Raw genomic sequence first — 21728 nt, 5'->3', positions numbered from 1 at the left:
GTCCTCAGAATAAAGCGATGCAAAAATAATTATTTTTTCTATAAAATAGTTTTTATCGTATAAAAGCGCCAAAACATAAAAAAATGATATAAATGAGGTATCGCTGTAATCGTTCTGACCCGAAGAATATAACTGCTTTATCAATTTTACCAAAGGTGGAAAGGTATAAACGCCCCCCCAAAAAAAGAAATTCATGAATAGCTGTTTTTTGGTCATTCTGCCTCACAAAAATCAAAATAAAAAGCGATCAAAAAATGTCACGTGCCCGAAAATGTTACCAATAAAAACGTCAACTCGTCCTGCAAAAAACAAGACCTCACTTGACTCTGTGGACCAAAATATGGAAAAATTATAGGTCTCAAAATGTGGAGACGAAAAAATTCTTTGCTATAAAAAGCGTCTTTTAGTGTGTGACAGCTGCCAATCATAAAAATCCGCTAAAAAACCCGCTATAAATAGTAAATCAAACCCCCCTTCATCACCCCCTTAGGGAAAAATAATAAAATTAAAAAAATGTATTTATTTCCATTTTCCCATTAGGGTTAGGGCTAGGGTTAGGGTTGGGGCTAGGGTTAGGGTTGGGGCTAAAGTTAGGGTTAGGGTAGGGGCTAAAGTTAGGGTTAGGGCTACAGTTAGGGTTGGGGCTAAAGTTAGGGTTTGGATTACCTTTACAGTTGGGATTAGGGTTAGGGGTGTGTTGGGGTTAGGGGTGTGGTTGGGGTTAGGGGTGTGGTTAGGATTAGGGGTGTGTTTGGGTTAGGGTTTCAGTTAGAATTGGGGGTTTCCACTGTTTAGGCACATCAGGGCTCTCCAAAAACGACATGGCGTCTGATCTCAATTCCAGCCCATTCTGTGTTGAAAAAGTAAAGCAGTGCTCCTTCTCTTCCGAGCTCTCCCGTGTGCTCAAACAGGGGTTTACCCGAACATATGGAGTATCATCGTACTCAGGACAAATTGGACAACACAGTTTCTCTTGCTACCCTTGGGAAAATTAAAATTTGGGGGGTTAAAAAACATTTTTGTGGGAAAAAATTTTTTTTATTTTCACGGCTCTGCGTTATAAACTGTAGTGAAACACTTGGAGGTTCAAAGTTCTCACAACACATCTAGATAAGTTCCTTGGGGGGTCTAGTTTCCAATATGGGGTCACTTGTGGGGGGTTTCTACTGTTTAGGTACATTAGGGGCTCTGCAAACTCAATGTGATGCCTGCAGACCATTCCATCTAAGTCTGCATTCCAAACGGCGCTCCTTCCCTTCCGAGCTCTGCCATGCGCCCAAACGGTGGTTCCCCCCATATATGGGGTATCAGCTTACTCAGGACAAATTGGACAACAACTTTTGGGGTCCAATTTCTCCTGTTACCCTTTGGAAAATACAAAACTGTGGGCTAAATAATAATTTTTGTGGAAAAAAAAGAATTTTTATTTTCACGGCTCTGCGTTATAAACTGTAGTGAAACACTTGGGGTTGAAAGCTCTCACAACACATCTAGATAAGTCCCATAGGGGGTCTACTTTCAAAATGGTGTCACTTGTGGGGGGTTTCAATGTTTAGGCACATCAGTGGCTCTCCAAACGCAACATGGCGTCCCATCTCAATTCCAGTCAATTTTGCATTGAAAGGTCAAATTGCGCTCCTTCTCTTCCGAGCTCTGCCATGTGCCCAAACAGTGGTTTACCCCCACATATGGGGTATCGGCGTACTCAGGACAAATTGTACAACAACTTTTGGGGTCCATTTTCTCCTGTTACCCTTGGTAAAATAAAACAAATTGGAGCTGAAATTAATTTTTTGTGAAAAAAGTTCAATGTTCATTTTGTTTTTTTTAAACATTCCAAAAATTCCTGTGAAACACCTGAAGGGTTAATAAACTTCTTGAATGCAGTTGTGAGCACCTTGAGGGGTGCAGTTTTTAGAATGGTGTCACACTTGGTTATTTTCTATCATATAGACCCCTCAAAATGACTTCAAATGTGATGTGGTCCCTAAAAAAAATGGTGTTGTAAAAATAAGAAATTGCTGGTCAACTTTTAACCCTTACAACTCCCTGACAAAAAAAAATTTTGGTTCCAAAATTGTGCTGATGTTAAGTAGACATGTGGGAAATGTTACTTATTAAGTATTTTGTGTGACATATCTCTGTGATTTAAGGGCATAAAAATTCAAAGTTGGAAAATTGCGAAATTTTCAAAATTTTCGCCAAATTTCTTTTTTTTTCACAAATAAATGCAGGTAATATCAAATAAATTTTACCACTATCATTAAGTACAATATGTCATGAGAAAACAATGTCAGAATCATCAGGATCCGTTGAAGTGTTCCAGAGTTATAACCTCATAAAGGGACAGTGGTCAGAATTGTAAAAATTGGCCCGGTCATTAACGTGCAAACCACCCTCGGGGCTTAAGGGGTTAAGCACTCACCCACACCTCTGTCAAGGGCCACTGGTGTTGTAAAACTCAATGTTCCTGATGCGGAACCACAGCACTTCAGACACAACACTATTTCTGAATTCTCTGCATCTTATAATGAAATTTCTTCCTCCACTCACGTCCCAGAGATATCCCAGTATAGTCCTTGCTCTTTTTCTTGTCTTGTCTCCTTTATGGCACACATGAAACGTCATTCTTCACCTTGATCATACATTTTTCTTCACAATGTCGGCTTTACCAGACATTTTCTAAGATATATAGGTTACAATGCAGCAGTTTCCTGTTTGTTTCTCTGATCATAAAATTAAGAGCAACACTGCAATGGTCCATGTCATGATTTGAGCTCTACAGCCTGTATGTGCTGTTTTTTGAGTTCGTATCCCCTCTGTTACACAGACACATGTATATACACAATCTATTCCAAAGCTTTTAAATAATACATTTTATCACTGACAATTTATTCTTCACTTTTATTTAGGTGTGGAATACAGGTGATATTGCATAATAATTTATTAAGTGTCATTTTAGATCTACAACTATCATTCATCTGCATGTCTATTGCTCCATTCCCTGACAGCAAGCGGCTTGGATGGTAAACATATCATTCATTCCCTGAACTGAACTATCCTGCATGTCTATTGCTCCATTCCCTGACAGCAAGCGGCTTGGATGGTAAACATATCATTCATTCCCTGAACTGAAATATCCTGCATGTCTATTGCTCCATTCCCTGACAGCAAGCGGCTTGGATGGTATCTGAGTCATTCTATCTTCGGCATTGAATCCTGCATATGTCTATATATGTTAGTCATCTTATTATGCATTTGTTTGTGTTTATAGATATTTAACTCACTTTTGCTTGTCCCTATGTAGAGAGATCACATAACTTTTTCAAAGGGGTTTATGATCCATGCAGACCTGGACATTTGTTTATCTGATCACTACATTTATTGTGTCCTGCTGTCTCAACTGAGGTAGATTGATTGGTAACAAGAGGGGGAGAAACACCCTTTTCCAAAAAAAAAAGTGAGATCTAAGAGCTAGCTTTCTATAAATGTAGACATAACTTGGGGATGCATTCATGCAGGGGTGCATTCGTGCACTATTATTCGTGTATTTTTTTTTCCAAAGTATATTTTTTTCTAAGTATGATGCAGTTATAACATGGCAGTTAGACAGGGCAGGAGACAGGTAAGACAATCTACACCTACTCCCTATTCACTTGAAACAGAACAAATACACACCATATGTATCTGTATAATCTATATCCTGGCTGCTGCATTCACTCACCGCCCTTGCACTAACTCTTTACACTCCATCCATATCGGCCCCTCTGTCCTTGCCTCTCCTATGTATAGCACTCATGCTCTGTTCACATTGCTTAACAGCGCAGATCCACACAGTCCCACCATCCAACACAAAAGACGCTCTCACAAATCACTTAACCATCTGCTCACTCTTTCTATCCTCCTTCTCCTAGTCGCTGGAGACATCTCTCCAAACCCCGGCCCCCCATGTTATAGCCAGTCAAACCTCCCAACTGCTACACCCAGAAACCCCTCTAACCTTATTAATATTCCATGCATGCCTTCTGTCTCTTTCAATTGTGCTCTTTGGAATTCTCGCTCTGTGTGTAATAAACTCTCCTTCACCCATGATTACTTCCTTTCTAACTCTCTTAATCTCCTGGCTCTTACTGAAACCTGGATCCAGCAGTCAGACACAACCGCTGCTGCTGCTCTCTCCTATGGTGGACTACACTTTTCTCATACCCCAAGATCAGACAACAGAGCAGGTGGAGGCGTTGGGCTGCTCCTTTCACCCAAATGTACCTTCCAAGTTATCCCCCAAGTACCCTCACTTGTATTCCCTTCCTTTGAGGTCCATGCTGTCAGACTCTACGTCCCCTTCTCCATGCGAGTGGCGGTGGTGTATCGTCCTCCTGGCCCCTCTCATCAGTTCCTGGATCACTTTGCCACCTGGCTTCCACACTTTCTCTCCTGTGACACCCCCACCCTTATCATGGGTGATTTCAACATCCCCATTGCTTCTCCCCTTTCCCCGTCTGCTTCTCACCTTTTATCTCTAACCTCCTCTTTCGGCCTCTCACAGCATACTAACTCTCCAACGCATGAAGATGGAAACTCCCTTGACTTGGTCTTCTCCCGACTTTGCTCAGTGGATGATTTCGCAAACACCCCTCTCCCGCTCTCTGACCACAACCTTCTTTCATTATCTATCAAGAACTGCCATCCCGCTCAGGTCACCCCCACTTTCCACACTTATAGAAACATACAGGCCATTAACACCCAGAAACTTATGAAGAACTTGCAGTCCTCATTGGCCCCAATCTCCTCCATCTCATGTCCTGATTCTGCTCTGAACCATTACAATGAAACCCTGCAAAGTGCCCTGGATGAAGCTGCTCCTCCTATACATAGAGCAACTCGACACAGACGGCGACAACCATGGCACACGCTGCAAACACACTTCCTGCAGCGATGCTCCAGGTGCGCCGAACGTCTGTGGAGAAAATCTAATCTACCCGAAGATTTCATCCATTATAAGTTCATGCTAAAAACATACAACTCTGCCCTTCACCTCTCCAAACAAACCTATTTCAACACCCTCATCACCTCACTGTCCAATAACCCTAAACGTCTCTTCGACACTTTCCAGTCCCTACTCAACCCAAGAGAGCAGGCCCCAACCACAGATCTCCGCGCTGACGATCTGGCCAATTACTTCAAAGAAAAAATTGACCACATTCGACAGGAAATCATCTCCAAATCTCTTCATACCAGGCACTGTCCTCCCTCCCCCACTGCATCTAGTTCACTCTCTGACTTTGAACCAGTTACAGAAGAAGAAGTAAGCAGGCTCCTTGCATCTTCTCGCCCGACCACTTGCACCAGTGACCCCATTCCGTCACATCTCCTCCAGTCCCTTTCCCCGGCTGTCACCTCTCACATAACAAAAATATTCAACCTTTCCCTCACTTCCGGTATTTTTCCCTCCTCATTTAAGCATGCCATCATACATCCATTACTTAAAAAACCCTCCCTCGACCAAAATTGTGCCGCTAATTATAGACCTGTCTCTAATCTTCCCTTCATCTCTAAACTCCTGGAACGCCTGGTCCACTCCCGTCTTACCCGCTATCTCTCAAATAACTCTCTTCTCGACCCTCTTCAATCTGGCTTCCGCTCTTTACACTCTACTGAAACTGCCCTCACTAAAGTCTCTAATGACCTACTAACAGCTAAATCTAATGGTCACTACTCCATGCTAATTCTATTGGATCTTTCCGCAGCATTCGACACTGTGGATCATCAGCTCCTCCTCACTATGCTCCGCTCCATCGGCATCAAGGACACCGTTCTCTCTTGGTTCTCCTCCTATCTCTCTGACCGATCTTTCACTGTATGTTTTTCTGGTTCCTCCTCCTCTCCCCTTCCCCTTACTGTTGGGGTTCCTCAAGGATCAGTCCTAGGCCCCCTCCTCTTCTCTTTGTATACTGCCCCTATTGGACAAACAATCAGTAGATTTGGTTTCCAGTAACATCTCTATGCTGACGACACCCAATTATACACCTCTTCTCCTGCTTTCACTCCGACCTTCTTAGAAAACACCAGTGATTGTCTTACCGCTGTCTCTAACATCATTTCCTCCCTCTATCTGAAACTGAACCTATCAAAAACTGAACTCCTCGTGTTCTCTCCCTCTACTAACCTACCTTTGCCTGACATTGCCATCTCCGTGTGCGGTTCAATCATTACTCCAAAGCAACATGCCCGCTGCCTTGGGGTCATCCTTGATTCCGAGCTTTCATTCACCCCCCACATCCGATCACTGGCTCGCTCTTCTTATCTGCATCTCAAAAACATTTCTAGAATTCGCCCTTTTCTTACTTTCGACTCTGCAAAAACTCTTACTGTTTCTCTTATTCATTCCCGTCTGGACTATTGTAACTCTCTACTAATCGGCCTCCCTCTTACCAAACTCTCCCCGCTCCAATCTGTCCTGAATGCTGCTGCCAGGATCATATTCCTCACCAACCGTTACACCGATGCCTCTACCTTGTGCCAGTCATTACACTGGCTACCCATCCACTCCAGAATCCAGTACAAAACTACTACCCTCATCCACAAAGCACTCCATGGCTCAGCACCACCCTACATCTCCTCTCTGGTCTCAGCCTACCACCCTACCCGTGCCCTCCGCTCCGCTAATGACCTCAGGTTAGCATCCTCAATAATCAGAACCTCCCACTCCCGTCTCCAAGACTTTACACATGCTGCGCCGATTCTTTGGAATGCACTACCTAGGTTAATACGATTAATCCCCAATCCCCCCAGTTTTAAGCGTGCCCTAAAAACGCATTTGTTCAGACTGGCCTACCGCCTCAACGCATTAACCTAACTATCCCTGTGTGGCCTATTAAAAATAGAAAAAAAAAAAAAACACATAATCAGGTTCCTTGCATCGTGTTCTCATATACTTTATGCAGTTAATAGCACTCTGTGTCTGTACTGCTACATACTTAGGCTGTTAACTGGTTCATGCAGCTTTACATGAACACCCGAGCCTTACACTATGGCTGGTCCAAATAACTAAAGCAATTGTTACCATCCACATCTCGTGTCTCCCCTTTTCCTCATAGTTTGTAAGCTTGCGAGCAGGGCCCTCATTCCTCCTGGTATCTATTTTGAACTGTGATTTCTGTTATGCTGTAATGTCTATTGTCTGTACAAGTCCCCTCTATAAGTTGTAAAGCGCTGCGGAATATGTTGGCGCTATATAAATAAAAATTATTATTATTATTATTCATCCTGTGACTCTGCTGAACTTTGACACTGTCATGTGCCCGGTTTGGTGTTTTTTCTTTTTCAAAAAATACAGTTTAAAAAAGAAAGTACAACCATTTCTGACAGTCACACCAGGTTTTTGTCCTGATGAAGAGGTTCCATGCGTCCTCGAAACGCATTGACCCTGTAAACCTGTTTTTATGAATAAATTTTATCGATTGGAAACCATTGTGGATTTTTCAGAAGCAGCACAGGAGTGACATCTCCCTCCCGATCATTCTGCATTGTTTGGTCCTTCTAGTGGCCGATGTCCTTGCAGCAGCTGATATCCGTGTCATGCCAGTTCATGTTGCTTTGTAGCAACTATATAAGGTGAGTGGATCCCTTACCTTGCCACCTTTTTGTTACCAGTTAAGACCTTATTGCGCTATCTTTTTTTCCCCAGTTTCATTGTTATTTATTTGTAGAGTAGATAAGGGTGGCAATCTAGTACTTCTCACTAGAGAATACTATATCACAGAGGCTCTGAATGATGGGAATAAAAGATCCTACACATAAATTTAAAAAAAATTAAGATCATTACTAAAAAAATATGTTGAAAATAGCATGTTATCAAAAAGAAAAGCAGAGAAATTATTACCAGAATACCCTATAAAACCATATTGGTATAGTATCCCCAAGATACACACTGTAAGTCATTAACATCACCACCATGTCACCCCATAATTTCGGGCATTGGTACATTAACAGAACCAATTTCCTATTATTTAGATTGATTACTTAACCCCTTTACCACTGAGGGTTCTTTGCACGTTAATGACCTGGCCAATTTTTACAACTCTGACTACTGTCCCTTTATGAGGTAATAACTCCGGAACACTTCAACGGAACTTGGCAATTCTAAGAATTTTTTCTCGTGACATATTGTACTTCACGTTAGTGGTAAAATTTCTTCGATATTACTTGCGTTTATTTGTGTAAAAAAATGGAAATTTGGCGAAAATGTGGAAAATTTTGCAATTTTCAAACTTTTAATTTTTTTCCCTTAAAACAGAGGAATATATCACACAAAATAGATAATAAATAACATTTCCCACATGTCTACTTTACATCAACACAATTTTGGAACCAGATTTTTTTTTTCGTTAGGGAGTTATAAGGGTTAAAATGTAACCAGTGATTTCTCATTTTTTACAACAAAATTTACAAAACCATTTTTTTAGGGACCACCTCACGTTTGAGGTCACTTTGAGGGGTCTATATGGAAGAAAATGCCCAAAAGTGACACCATTCTAAAAACCGCACCCCTCAAGGAACTCAAAACCACATTCAAGACGTTTATTAACCCTTCAGGTGTTTCATAGGAGCAGAAGCAACGTGGAAGGAAAAAATGAACATTTATCTTTTTAGTCACAAAAATGATGTTACAGCAACAATTTTTTTATTTTCCCAAGGGTAAAAGAAGAAAATGGACCACAAAAGTTGTAGTCCAATTTCTCCTGAGTATGCTGATACCCCACATGTGGAGGGGAACCACTGTTTGGGCGCACGGGAGAGCGCGGAAGGGAAGGAGCGCCGTTTTACTTTTTCAAGTTAAAGTTGGCTGGATTTGAGATTGGACGCCGTGTCGCATTTGGCGAGCCCCTGATGTGCCTAAACAGTGGAAACTCCCCACAAGTGACCCCAATTTGGAAGCTAGACCCCCTAAGGAACTTATCTAGATGTGTGGTGAGCACTTTGAACCCACAAGTGCTTCACAGAAGTTTATAACGCCCGGGCGTAAAAATAAAATATCATATTGTTTCCACAAACATGATCGTTTAGTCCCCAATTTTTCAATTTACAAAACCATTTTTTTAGGGACCACCTCACGTTTGAGGTCACTTTGAGGGGTCTATATGGAAGAAAATGCCCAAAAGTGACACCATTCTAAAAACCGCACCCCTCAAGGAACTCAAAACCACATTCAAGACGTTTATTAACCCTTCAGGTGTTTCATAGGAGCAGAAGCAACGTGGAAGGAAAAAATGAACATTTATCTTTTTAGTCACAAAAATGATGTTACAGCAACAATTTTTTTATTTTCCCAAGGGTAAAAGAAGAAAATGGACCACAAAAGTTGTAGTCCAATTTCTCCTGAGTATGCTGATACCCCACATGTGGAGGGGAACCACTGTTTGGGCGCACGGGAGAGCGCGGAAGGGAAGGAGCGCCGTTTTACTTTTTCAAGTTAAAGTTGGCTGGATTTGAGATTGGACGCCGTGTCGCATTTGGCGAGCCCCTGATGTGCCTAAACAGTGGAAACTCCCCACAAGTGACCCCAATTTGGAAGCTAGACCCCCTAAGGAACTTATCTAGATGTGTGGTGAGCACTTTGAACCCACAAGTGCTTCACAGAAGTTTATAACGCCCGGGCGTAAAAATAAAATATCATATTGTTTCCACAAACATGATCGTTTAGTCCCCAATTTTTCATTTTCCCAAGGGAGAAATTGGACCCCAAAAGCTGTTGTCCAATTTGTCCTGAGTACACTGATACCCCATATGTGGGAGAAAACTACTGTTTGGACACACATCGGGGCTGTGATGAGGGAAAAGCCGCGATCTTGGATATGGGGCATAATGCTGGCTGTTATGACCTGGTGGTTAAGAGGCAACATGGGACAAGCTCTGAGGAGGTGGTATCTGTACTGACCGCAGTTCCTAATCCTAACACCAACACTAGAAGTAGCCGTGGGATGTTCCTGTCACTCCCTAGACACCTCGTCACAGCCTGAGAACTAACTACCCCTAAAGATGGAAACAGAAAGCTATCTTGCCTCAGAGAAAACCCCCAAAGGAAAGATAGCCCCCTCACAAATATTGACTGTGAGTGAAGAGGGAAATGACATACACAGAATGAAAACAGGATTTAGCAAAGGAGGCCAAACTACCTAAATAGACAGAACAGGAAAGGATACTGTGCGGTCAGTATTAAAAGCTAAAAAAATCCACGCAGAGTTTACAAAAATAATCTCCACACCGACTCACGGTGTGGAGGGCAAATCTGCTTCCTCAGAGCTTCCAGCTAAGTTGAATATATCATACTGAAAAGCTGGACAAGAAAAAACATAACATGAGCTGAGCGATTAAGTCCACAGCAGGTGGACAACCAAAAGAACAAGCAAGGACTTATCTTTGCTGAAATGGACAGGCAATCAGAGAAATCCAAGGAGAGATCTGAATCCAACCAAGAAACATTGACAGCTGGCACTGGCTGAAGCCCAGAGCCAGGTTAAATAGCAGAGCCAGGAGAGACGATCAGTGGAAGCAGCTGCTAATGCTAAACCCAAGGAGCAGCAGTTCCACTCAAAACCACCAGAGGGAGCCCAAGGGCAGAATTCACAAAAGTGCCATTTACAACCACCGGAGGGAGACCAAGAACGGAATTCACAACAGCTGGCCTCCTATCTGAGATTGGTCTGACTCCATTTTGTCTCATATCAGAATTCACCTTGTCACACGTCTGCAAGGACATGAGCACTCCTAGCCACCACCTTTTTCCTACCTGAATGAAGACCCTTTAGTATTGTAATGGACTAGACCAGTGTAGCAGGCAGATGGCACTTCAAAGATGGAATGAGGAAGCCACACCAGCAGGGAGCAAGGAGGTGCCTGGGGGCTCAATTAAAGCATATATGTCAGGTGGCTACAGGAGGACACGGCTATTGTCTTCCCAGCCGGACCATCTACAACATGAAATTGTGAATTATGGACGCATCTTCCGAGGTACAGGCTCAAAAAATATCCTCATAGTCCTGAAGAAATTGCGCATCTGACAGTGAACCTCCTGGGTCAGTGAGAGTTCTGGAAACTGAGATATAGAGATCAGCCTCCCACAGTGATCGAATGGGTCCAGGTTTGGTCCCTTTACGACCGGCAGAACAAACCACATGCGCTGGTACCACCCGTGTACTGATCCGATCATCCTGTGAGAACTTATTCCATTTATTAGTTATTGGGAATAGATTCTGCAGGGAAGCTGAAGGGTGGAGATTCTTAGCCCACCCAGGTACAGGGGGGAGGGACACAGAAGGATTAAGAGCTGAGGACACATGGAGAGTCAGACACAACAGAAGATTATGATGAAATAAGGAACAGGGCATATGCCAGCCAGAGGGGAGCAAGCACATGCTTTTTGGGGGCTGCTCGGCAACTAGAAGTCTTATACCTGTGGAACGCAGAGCTCCCCGGCCTCCACAAGCGACCTTCAAGCTGGTAAATTGACCTCCAGCTTTATACCTCTAAGCCTTGTGCTATTATTGTTATATTTTACTCTGACTGTAACTCTTGGTATATTTTAACTGTATATTTCTTGTAATTATCTTAAGGCAATTAAACCATAAATTAATTTTGGGCTGATCCTTTTATTCTGATTGTGAATCTTAGAATACCCAGCGTGGGTAACAGGGCAGTCTCCCCGGCGGCCATTTGCTCTAGGTGCAGGTCCCTTATTGACCTGAGAGACAAAGGGGGCGCCGGAGAGCTGTGCCTGTGTAGTTACGTCATGGATTGGTGACGTGGGAGGAACCAGTTTCCTTCACAGGGGCTCAGAAGGTAAGTAATGACGTTTTGGAATGCAGACTTCGATAGAATGGTCTGCGCATATCATGTTCCTTTTGCAGAGACCCTGATGTGCCTAAACAGTAGAAACCCCCCACAAGTGACCCCATTTTGGAAACTAGTCCCCCTAAGGAACTTATCTACGTGTGTGGTGAGAATTTTGAACACCCAGATGTTTCACTAAAGTTTATAATGCCCGAGCGTGAAAATAAAGAATCCTATTTTTTAACCACAAAAATGTTATTTTAGTCCCCAATTTTTAATTTTCCCAAGGGTAACAAGGGAAATTGAACCCCAAAGGTTGTTGTCCAATTTGTCCTGAGTACGCTGATACCCCATATGTGGGAGAAAACTACTGTTTGGGCACACGTCGGGGCTCGAAAGGAAAGTAGTGACGTTTTGGAATGCAGACTTTGATGGAATGGTCTGCGGGCGTCATGTTCCGTTTGCAGAGCCCCTGATGTGCCTAAACAGTAGAAACCCCCCACAAGTGACCCCATTTTGGAAACTAGTCCCTCTAAGGAACTTATCTAGATGTGTGGGGAGAACTTTGAACCCCCAAATGTTTCACTAAAGTTTATAATGCCTGGGCGTGAAAATAAAAAATCCTATTTTTTAACCACAAAAATGAGCCCCTGAAAATTAATAGATTCCAGTGACAGGACGGTCGACCAGTTAAACTGTTTCATTTCAACTCATCCAGAACCCCAAAATCTTGGCCTATTCTGGGATACCCTAAAGGCATACTTAAGAGGATGCTTGTCCTCCACAATCTCTTATATCAAAAGGATAACAGCAAGGGAGGATGACGAGATAGAGCAGCAATTGAAAAACTCGGAAGCTGCATATATAGCTAATCAAACTAGCGGTAACAGGGTTGAATGGCTTATGCTCAGCACGCAGACGTTAAGTCGAAACGCAAATTATTTTTTACCCGTCAATCCTACTTTGAACTGGGGAATCAGGCCAGCACGCTTCTGGCTTTCTTAGTACGCCAACATAATGCCTCTAACACAATACTGCAGATTTGTGCACCTGATGGCTCATTAGTATCTTCCACTGATGAGATACTTCGGTGTTTTCATGATTACTATAAATCATTATATGAATCTAGTAGTGCTCTTGATGTTTCTGAATGTTTAGATTACTTATCAGATATAGTGTTTCCCTCATTAACCCCAACCCAGCGGGCCTTTATGGATGCCGAGTTTACTTTGGAGGAAGTAGAACACGCTATAGCAGATATGGCTACTGGGAAGGCCCCGGGACCTGATGGGTTTCCTATTGAGCTGTATAGGAAATATCGAGATAAACTGGCACCACTTTTATTGAAGGTACTTAGGGGAATATGGGAGAGAGGGTCTATACCCGAAACATTCTATGATGCAAACATTATTGTGCTTAGGAAAGAGGGGAAGGACCCTTTGGACTGTGGATCGTATCGACCCATATCCCTAGTAAACGTAGATTATAAAATTTTTACTAAAATTCTGGCTACTAGGCTGAATACGATTATACTGGACCTTATACATCCAGACCAAACGGGTTTTATGTCTGGAAAAAGCACTTCCATCAATGTCAGGCGGGTTCAGTCAGTCATTCAATACAGCTCTCTAGAACCAGATAATAATTGGGCACTGGCATCACTGGACGCGGCTAAGGCTTTTGATTCTCTTGAGTGGCCCTTTCTCTCTGCATGTTTGCGGAAATACGGTTTTGGGGAGAAATTTCTGAGAGGGATAGATATATTATATATGAAACCCAGGGCACGTATGGTTGTGAATAAGTCTATTTCTGAGCCTTTTTCCTTGCACAGGGGAACTCGTCAGGGATGTCCTCTATCCCCGGCTCTATTTGCCCAAGCGATAGAGGCTTTGGCAATATGTATACGATCTTCCATTAATATTAAGGGCATACATATCGCGGATCGAGTGGACATTATTGGTCTTTATGCTGATGATATGGTGATATTCATGGATAAAACAGAAAAAACGCTGCCGCAAGTAATAACGACTATAGATAAATTTAGTAAATTCTCCGGTCTTTATATAAACTGGGATAAATCTGCTCTGATGCCCCTTTCTCATACCCCAATGTCATGTCTTGAAACTCTCTCGCCGCTGCCCATTGTTTCTAACTTTAAATATCTAGGTATCCACATGTCTCAGTATAGTCAGTTGGATTTGCAACTTAATATTTACCCATTATTGGATCTGGTCAAATCTAAATTTGCAACCTGGGACAAACTCCCGCTCTTTGTTGCCGGTCGTATTAATCTAATCAAAATGATATTACTCCCCAAGTTAAGCTATTGCTTCCAACATAGTGCTGTGCCAATACCTAAATCCCTCTTTGCAACTTTAAACTCCTTAATTACGTCCTTTATATGGGGGAAGGCTAGGCCTAAACTTCAGCTATCTGCTCTGCAGAGACTGAAGCAGGGGGGTGGGGCGGCTCTGCCGGACTTTTACCTATATTATCTTGCCAGGCAAGCAAAGGCGATAAATAAATGGATGCCCAATGGTTTTTTACCTAACTCTGAAAGCCATCTGCTCTCTGCTATCTTCTCTCGGTGGGTAATGTACATAACCAGGGGGTCTTCATATCCTTTGAACAAATACAAAACACTTATAACATCCCGATATCTCAATTCTTCCGTTATCTACAGCTAAGATCAGCTTTCCAATCGCACATGCGGAATGTGGGTGCAGGTCGAGCTATTTCATCTTTACCCTTAATAGGAATTCTCAATTCGCAAGGTCCCCAAGGATTTATTTCTTCTTTATATACTTATCTGTTATCCATAGGTATGGGGCCTACTATAAACTCTATTAATCAAAAGAGTTGCCATATGAATTGAAAATCTAGTCCAGACATTGACAAGGTTTGAAAAAAAGATTTTTATTTGAAATAATAATTTTCTGCTTCAAACTTTGCTTTCGTCAAAGAATGCTCCCTTTGCAGCAATTACAGCATTGCAGACCTTTGGCATTCTAGCAGTTAATTTGCTGAGGTAATCTGGAGAAATTTCCCCCCATGCTTCCAGAAGCCCCTCCCACAAGTTGGTTTGGCTTGATGGGCACTTTTTTGGTACCATACAGTCAAGCTGCTCCCACAACAGCTCAATGGTGTTGAGATCTGGTGACTGTGCTGGCCACTCCATTACAGATAGAATACCAGCTGCTTGCTTCTTCCCTAAATAGTTCTTGAATAATTTGGAGGTGTGCTTTGGGTCATTGTCCTGTTGTAGGATGAAATTGGCTCCAATCAAGCGCTGTCCACAGGGGTTGGCATGGCGTTGCAAAATGGAGTGATAGCCTTCCTTATTCAAAATCCCTTTTACCTTGTTCAAATCTCCCACTTTACCAGCACCAAAGCAACCCCAAACCATCACATTACCTCCACCATGCTGGACAGATGGCGTCAGGCACTCTTCCAGCATCTTTTCAGTTGTTCTGCGTCTCACAAATGTTCTTCTGTGTGATCGAAACTCCTCAAACTTGGATTCGTTCGTCCATAACACTTTTTTTCCAATCTTCCTCTGTCAACAATGTCTGTGTTATTTTGCCCATATTAATCTTTTCCTTTTATTAGCCAGTCTCAGATGTGGCTTTTTCTTTACCACTTTGCCCTGAAGGCCAGCATCCCGGAGTCGCCTCTTCACTGTAGACGTTGACACTGGCATTTTGCGTGTACTATTTAATGAAGCTGCCAGTTGAGGACCTGTGAGGCATAGATTTCTCAAACTGCAGATTCTAATGTACTTGTCTTGTTGCTCAGTTGTGCAGCGGGGCCTCCCACTTCTCTTTCCACGCTGGTTAGAGCCTGTTTGTGCTCTCCTCTGAAGGGAGTAGTACACACCATTGTAGGAAATCTTCAGTTTCTTGGCAATTTCTCCCATGGAATAGTCTTCATTTCTAAGAACAAGAGTAGACTGGCAAGTTTCATATGAAAGTTCTTTTTTTCTGGCCATTTTGAGAGTTTAATGGAACCAACAAATGTACTACTCCAGATTCTGAACTAGCTCAAAGGAAGGTCAGGTTTATAGGTTCTCTAATCAGCCAAACTGTTTTCAGCTGTGCTAATATACTTGCACAAGGGTTTTCAAGGGTATTCTAACCATCCATTAGCCTTCTTACACATTTAGCAAACACAAAGTACCATAAGAACACTGTAGTGATGGTTGTTGGAAATGGGCCTCTATACATCTATGAAGATATTGCCTTACAAACCAGAAGTTTGCAGCTAGAATAGTCATTTACCACATTAACAATGTATAGAGTGTATTTCTGAATCATTTAATGTTAGCTTCATTGGAAAAAACTGTGATTTTCTTTCAAAAATAAGGAAATTTCTAAGTGACCCTAAACTTTGGAACGGTATTGTATATATATAAAATGGGCTGATGCAAGTGTTTAGGCACCCTGAATGGTTAGTAACTAGTAACACCCCCTTTTGCAAGTATCACAGGTTGTAAATGCATTTTGTTGCCAGACAAGAGTCTTTCTTTTTTTTTAAGGTATTTTCATCCAATTTTCCTTGGAAACCATTTCCAGTTCTGTGAGATTCCTGGGTCGTCTTACATCCTCTGCTATTTTGAGGTCTAGCCACAGATTTTCAATGATGTTCACATCAGGGGACTTTGAGGGCCATTGTAAAAGCTTCAGCTTGTGCCATTTGAGGTAGTCTATTGTGGATTGTGACGTGTTTAGGATCATTATCCATTTGTAGAAGTCATCCTCTTTTCACCTTTAGCTTTGTTACAGATGGTGTTATGTTTTCATGAATAATTTGTTGAAATTTCATTGAATCCATTATACCCTCTACTCGGAAAATGTTCCTCGTGCTATTGGCTGCAACACAACCCAAAGCATTATTGATCCACCCCAGTCATGGTTGGGTTCTTTTCCTGAAATTCTGTGCCCTTTCTCTCCACACATACCTTTGATCATTGAGGCCAAATAGTTCTATTTTAACCTTATCGGTCCACAGAACTTGTATCCAAAATGCATCAGGCTTGTTTAGATGGTTTTTTTTGCATACTTTTGATTCTGAATTTTATGGTGAGGACGCAGGAGAGGTTTTTTTTTTGTGATGACTCTTCCATGAAGGCTATATTTGTGCAGTTGTGTCTCTGAACAGTAGAACAATGTACCACAACATCGGAGTCTGCTAAATCTTTCTGGAGGTCTTTTACAGTCAAGCGAGGTGCAGATTTGCGTTTCTAGCAATCCTACAAACAGCTCTCTCTGAAATTTTGCTTGGTCTTTCAGACCGTACCTTGACCTCCATTGTATCTGTTAAATGCCATTTCTTAATTACATTTCGAACTAAGGAAATGGCAACTTGAAGAAACCGCTTTGCTATTTTCTAACAGCCTTCTCCTGTTTTGAGAGCCTCCACCATTTTAATTTTCAGAGTGCTAGCCAGCTGCTTAGAAGAACCCAAGGCTGCTGTTTTTTGGCACAAGGTTGGAGGAGGCTGGGTTTTACAAGGCTGGGAAATTTGCATCACCTGGCCTTTCCTAATCCTAAAAATGATAGTTAACAAGCCATGACCCTAACAGGCTAATTAAGGTCTGAAACCTTGCTCAAAGTTATCTGAGCAGACAAATCTTCAAGGGTACCCACACCCTATAGGCATTGGTCTATTTTCCTTTTTGTAATTTTTAAATTTAAAAAATGACAATATATAATGTATTTTTTGCCTAAAATACAAAGGAAATGTGATATCTTTAACTTCAGGCCTTTTAGAGATTTAGAGATCCTTCCATCTTCAACTTGCTTAATTGTTCACAATAACTAATTTTGACCAGGGGTGCCCAAACTTTTACCTGTCACTGTAAATGCTTCATCCAGTTGGTGTTCAATATTTAATAGGGTCTTGCTATAAAACTTAATGAAAGTTCCATGATTTTCTTTGAGCTGTTATTGCAAATATTTCCTAATTATTGATGAACTCCTGGTCCTCAATAAGAGAAGGTCTCACACGTATCCGCAATCCTCTTAGGATTAGTTGTTGGGGAAGATCATTTCCAGGAAAACTTTGTTCCTCCAGGTTTTGGTTCATATAAAGAGTAGATTGTTCTATCAAAACGTTAAAATCCTTCATACTCTGAGCCCCACAGCCACCAGTTGTTGTTGGTTTGTTATTGGAAACTGGATTTACGTGTCCGAGCCAAGACTGTTCCTGGGCTTTGCAGTCCATAGTCTTTAGCAAGACCCCTTGTGCGGAGCAAAGTATAATATTAGGAAGAAGGAAAAAGACACAAGACAATAATACTCCGATGGGAAAAATAGAGAGGAAATATTGGAGAACAAAATATGTGATATTCAGATGGATCAAATCATTGTTTTATACAAAATCTACTTATTAAACGAACCAAAACATTGAACAAAGCTCGGCTCCGTACACACACGGCTCCACTACATACACCTCGTAACCACACGGCTCCACTACATACACCTCGTAACCACACGGCTCTGCTACATGCACCTCGTAACCACACGGATCTGCTCTATACACCCCACACACACATTGCTTCTCTCCGTACACCTCGTACTCACACGGCTCCGCTCCGTACACCTCGTACTCACACGGCTCCGCTCCGTACACCTCGTACACACACGGCTGTGCTCAGTACATCTCATTGACACGCGGCTCCGCTACATACACCTCGTACACACAGCTCTCCTACATCCACACTGTAAACCCCTCCTGACCCCACACATAAACTTCCCCTCATCCGGCACCATGACAACCAGCACAGCAGAGTCCTGCATACACTGAGGCCCCTGATCATGTGACCCTGACTCCTCCCCTCCTGTGACCTCATTACAGGTCCTGTGCGGCTCTGCAGGTAGAGGCTCCACACACCAGAACTGTAGCAGGTAAAGACCCCAATATCCACAGGTGTCCCTTCTAATTGGGGGGAAACTATCACCTCTAATAATCCTCGGACAGTTCTGACAAACACGGAAAAGTGCCCCTTTATGGAGGTGACAGAAAGTCTGTTTAGTCACTTTAGCTTCATAGTATCAGCTCTAATCCAATGGTGAGAGAGCGATTTACCCTGAAGGGTCACAGATTGTGGGGTTGTTATAAAATGTTATATTTAGGGGGGTTTGTGTTGTCTCCTTATAAGAATCAAACACAAAGAAAATGGGAGACGTTTATTAGCATCCTGGATAGGACCTGTGCACAGTATATACCGTAAGGGAATAAACATACTAGAAATAGGAGGAAACCAATATGGCTAAATAGAGCTGTAAGGGGCGCAATAAGGGACAAAAAGAAAGCATTTAGAGAATTAAAGGAAGTAGGTAGTGAGGAGGCATTAAATAAATACAGAAAATTAAATAAATTCTGTAAAAAGCAAATCAAGGCAGCAAAGATTGAGACAGAGAGACTCATTGCCAGAGAGAGTAAAAATAATCCAAAAATATTCTTTAACTATATAATTAGTAAGAAACTAAAAAATGACAGTGTTGGCCCCCTTAAAAATAGTCTGGGTGAAATGGTGGATGAGGATGAGGAAAAAGCCAATATGCTAAATGACTTTTATCATCAGTATTTACAAAAGAAAATCCCATGGAAGACAAAATGACTAGTGATAAAAATTCCCCATTAAATGTCACCTGCTTAACCCAGCAGGAAGTACAGCGGCGTCTAAAAATAACTAAAATTGACAAATCTCCGGGCCCGGATGGGATACACCCCCGAGTACTGCAGGAACTAAGTACAGTCATTGATAGATCATTATTTTTAATCTTTAAAGACTCCATAATAACAGGGTCTGTACCACAGGACTGGCGTATAGCAAATGTGGTGCCAGTATTCAAAAAAGGGGCAAAAACTGAACTCGGTAATTATAGGCCAGTAAGCTTAACCTCTACTGTGGGTAAAATCCTGGAGGGCATTCTAAGGGATGCTATGCTGGAGTATCTGCAGAGGAATAACCTCATGACCCAGTATCAGCACGGGTTTACTAGGGACCGTTCATGTCAGACTAATTTGATCAGCTTCTATGAAGAGGCAAGTTCAGGACTGGACCAAGGGAACCCAGTGGACGTAGTATATATGGACTTTTCCAAAGCTTTTGATACGGTGCCACACAAAAGGTTGTTACATAAAATGAGAGTAATGGGGATAGGGGAAAATATGTGTAAGTGGGTTGAGAGCTGGCTCAGGGATAGGAAACAAAGGGTGGTTATTAATGGAGCACACTCGGACTGGGTCACGGTTAGCAGTGGGGTACCACAGGGGTCAGTATTGGGCCCTCTTCTTTTTAACATATTTATTAATGACCTTGTAGGGGGCATTCAGAGTAGAATTTCAATATTTGCAGATGACACTAAACTCTGCAGGGTAATCAATACAGGGGAGGACAATTTTATATTACAGGATGATTTATGTAAACTAGAAGCTTGGGCTGATAAATGGCAAATGAGCTTTAATGGGGATAAATGTAAGGTCATGCACTTGGGTAGAAGTAATAAGATGTATAACTATGTGCTTAATTCTAAAACTCTGGGCAAAACCGTCAATGAAAAAGACCTGGGTGTATGGGTGGATGACAAACTCATATTCAGTGGCCAGTGTCAGGCAGCTGCTACAAAGGCAAATAAAATAATGGGATGTATTAAAAGAGGCATAGATGCTCATGAGGAGAACATAATTTTACCTCTATACAAGTCACTAGTTCGACCACACTTAGAATACTGTGCACAGTTCTGGTCTCCGGTGTATAAGAAAGACATAGCTGAACTGGAGCGGGTGCAGAGAAGAGCAACCAAGGTTATTAGAGGACTGGGGGGTCTGCAATACCAAGATAGGTTATTACACTTGGGGCTATTTAGTTTGGAAAAACGAAGACTAAGGGGTGATCTTATTTTAATGTATAAATATATGAGGGGACAGTACAAAGACCTTTCTGATGATCTTTTTAATCATAGACCTGAGACAGGGACAAAGGGGCATCCTCTACGTCTGGAGGAAAGAAGGTTTAAGCATAATAACAGACGCGGATTCTTTACTGTAAGAGCAGTGAGACTATGGAACTCTCTGCCGTATGATGTTGTAATGAGTGATTCATTAATTAAATTTAAGAGGGGACTGGATACCTTTCTGGAAAAGTATAATGTTACAGGGTATATACACTAGATTCCTTGATAAGGCGTTGATCCAGGGAACTAGTCTGATTGCCGTATGTGGAGTCGGGAAGGAATTTTTTTCCCCATGGTGGAGTTACTCTTTGCCACATGGGTTTTTTTGCCTTCCCCTGGATCAACATGTTAGGGCATGTTAGGTTAGGTTATGGGTTGAACTAGATGGACTTACAGTCTTCCTTCAACCTTAATAACTATGTAACTATGTAAATCACAATGGTTTTGTTCATTTTCCGCTGATAGATACAAACGACCCAACTGTGAAAGACGGGAACCAAGGAAACATGTATTACTCTCATAGTACGGGACCTCCACACAGTGTAATGTTCCCACAGTTCCTCCATTCCCCCACACAATATTCTACCACCTAAGCCACTAGATAATAAATCTTCACTTATCCCCATTCTTGATACATGACAGTGCCTTAGTACAAGATGAAGATGTCGTCCTCATCATGGAGTCGTTATTTCTCCTGTCACGTGTAATGAATATCTCCTGCAGTATTACTAATGCCGATTCCAGGGTCGGTAAATGAGACGAGAATTAGCGTTATGGAAGATGAGTCTATGAGGAACGTTTTCAGCTGCCGACTCCAAGGGAGAAACTGCTTGTTGTCTGTGGCCTAAATATATAGGTGTTATTAGTAGATGTAAAGAAGAAACTAAATACTGTAAAATAATAAATCTCCTCATATGTTTCCCTTATTATCTCCAGTAA

At 42.1% G+C, this 21728-nt stretch overlaps 1 protein-coding gene across 1 annotated transcript in view; it reads left to right on the top strand.

Annotated features, from left to right (window-relative positions):
• The window catches only part of LOC143766501 (uncharacterized), a 149026-nt gene that overhangs the window by 50827 nt on the left and 76471 nt on the right, over positions 1 to 21728 (top strand). The gene's annotated exons all lie outside the window — the stretch shown is intronic.

This window comes from Ranitomeya variabilis, chromosome 4 (assembly GCF_051348905.1).
Source record: "Ranitomeya variabilis isolate aRanVar5 chromosome 4, aRanVar5.hap1, whole genome shotgun sequence".
Taxonomy (NCBI): Eukaryota; Metazoa; Chordata; class Amphibia; order Anura; family Dendrobatidae; genus Ranitomeya; species Ranitomeya variabilis.
The sequence above is the reverse complement of the archived record's forward strand: the minus strand, read 5'-3'. Positions and strand labels throughout refer to the sequence as shown.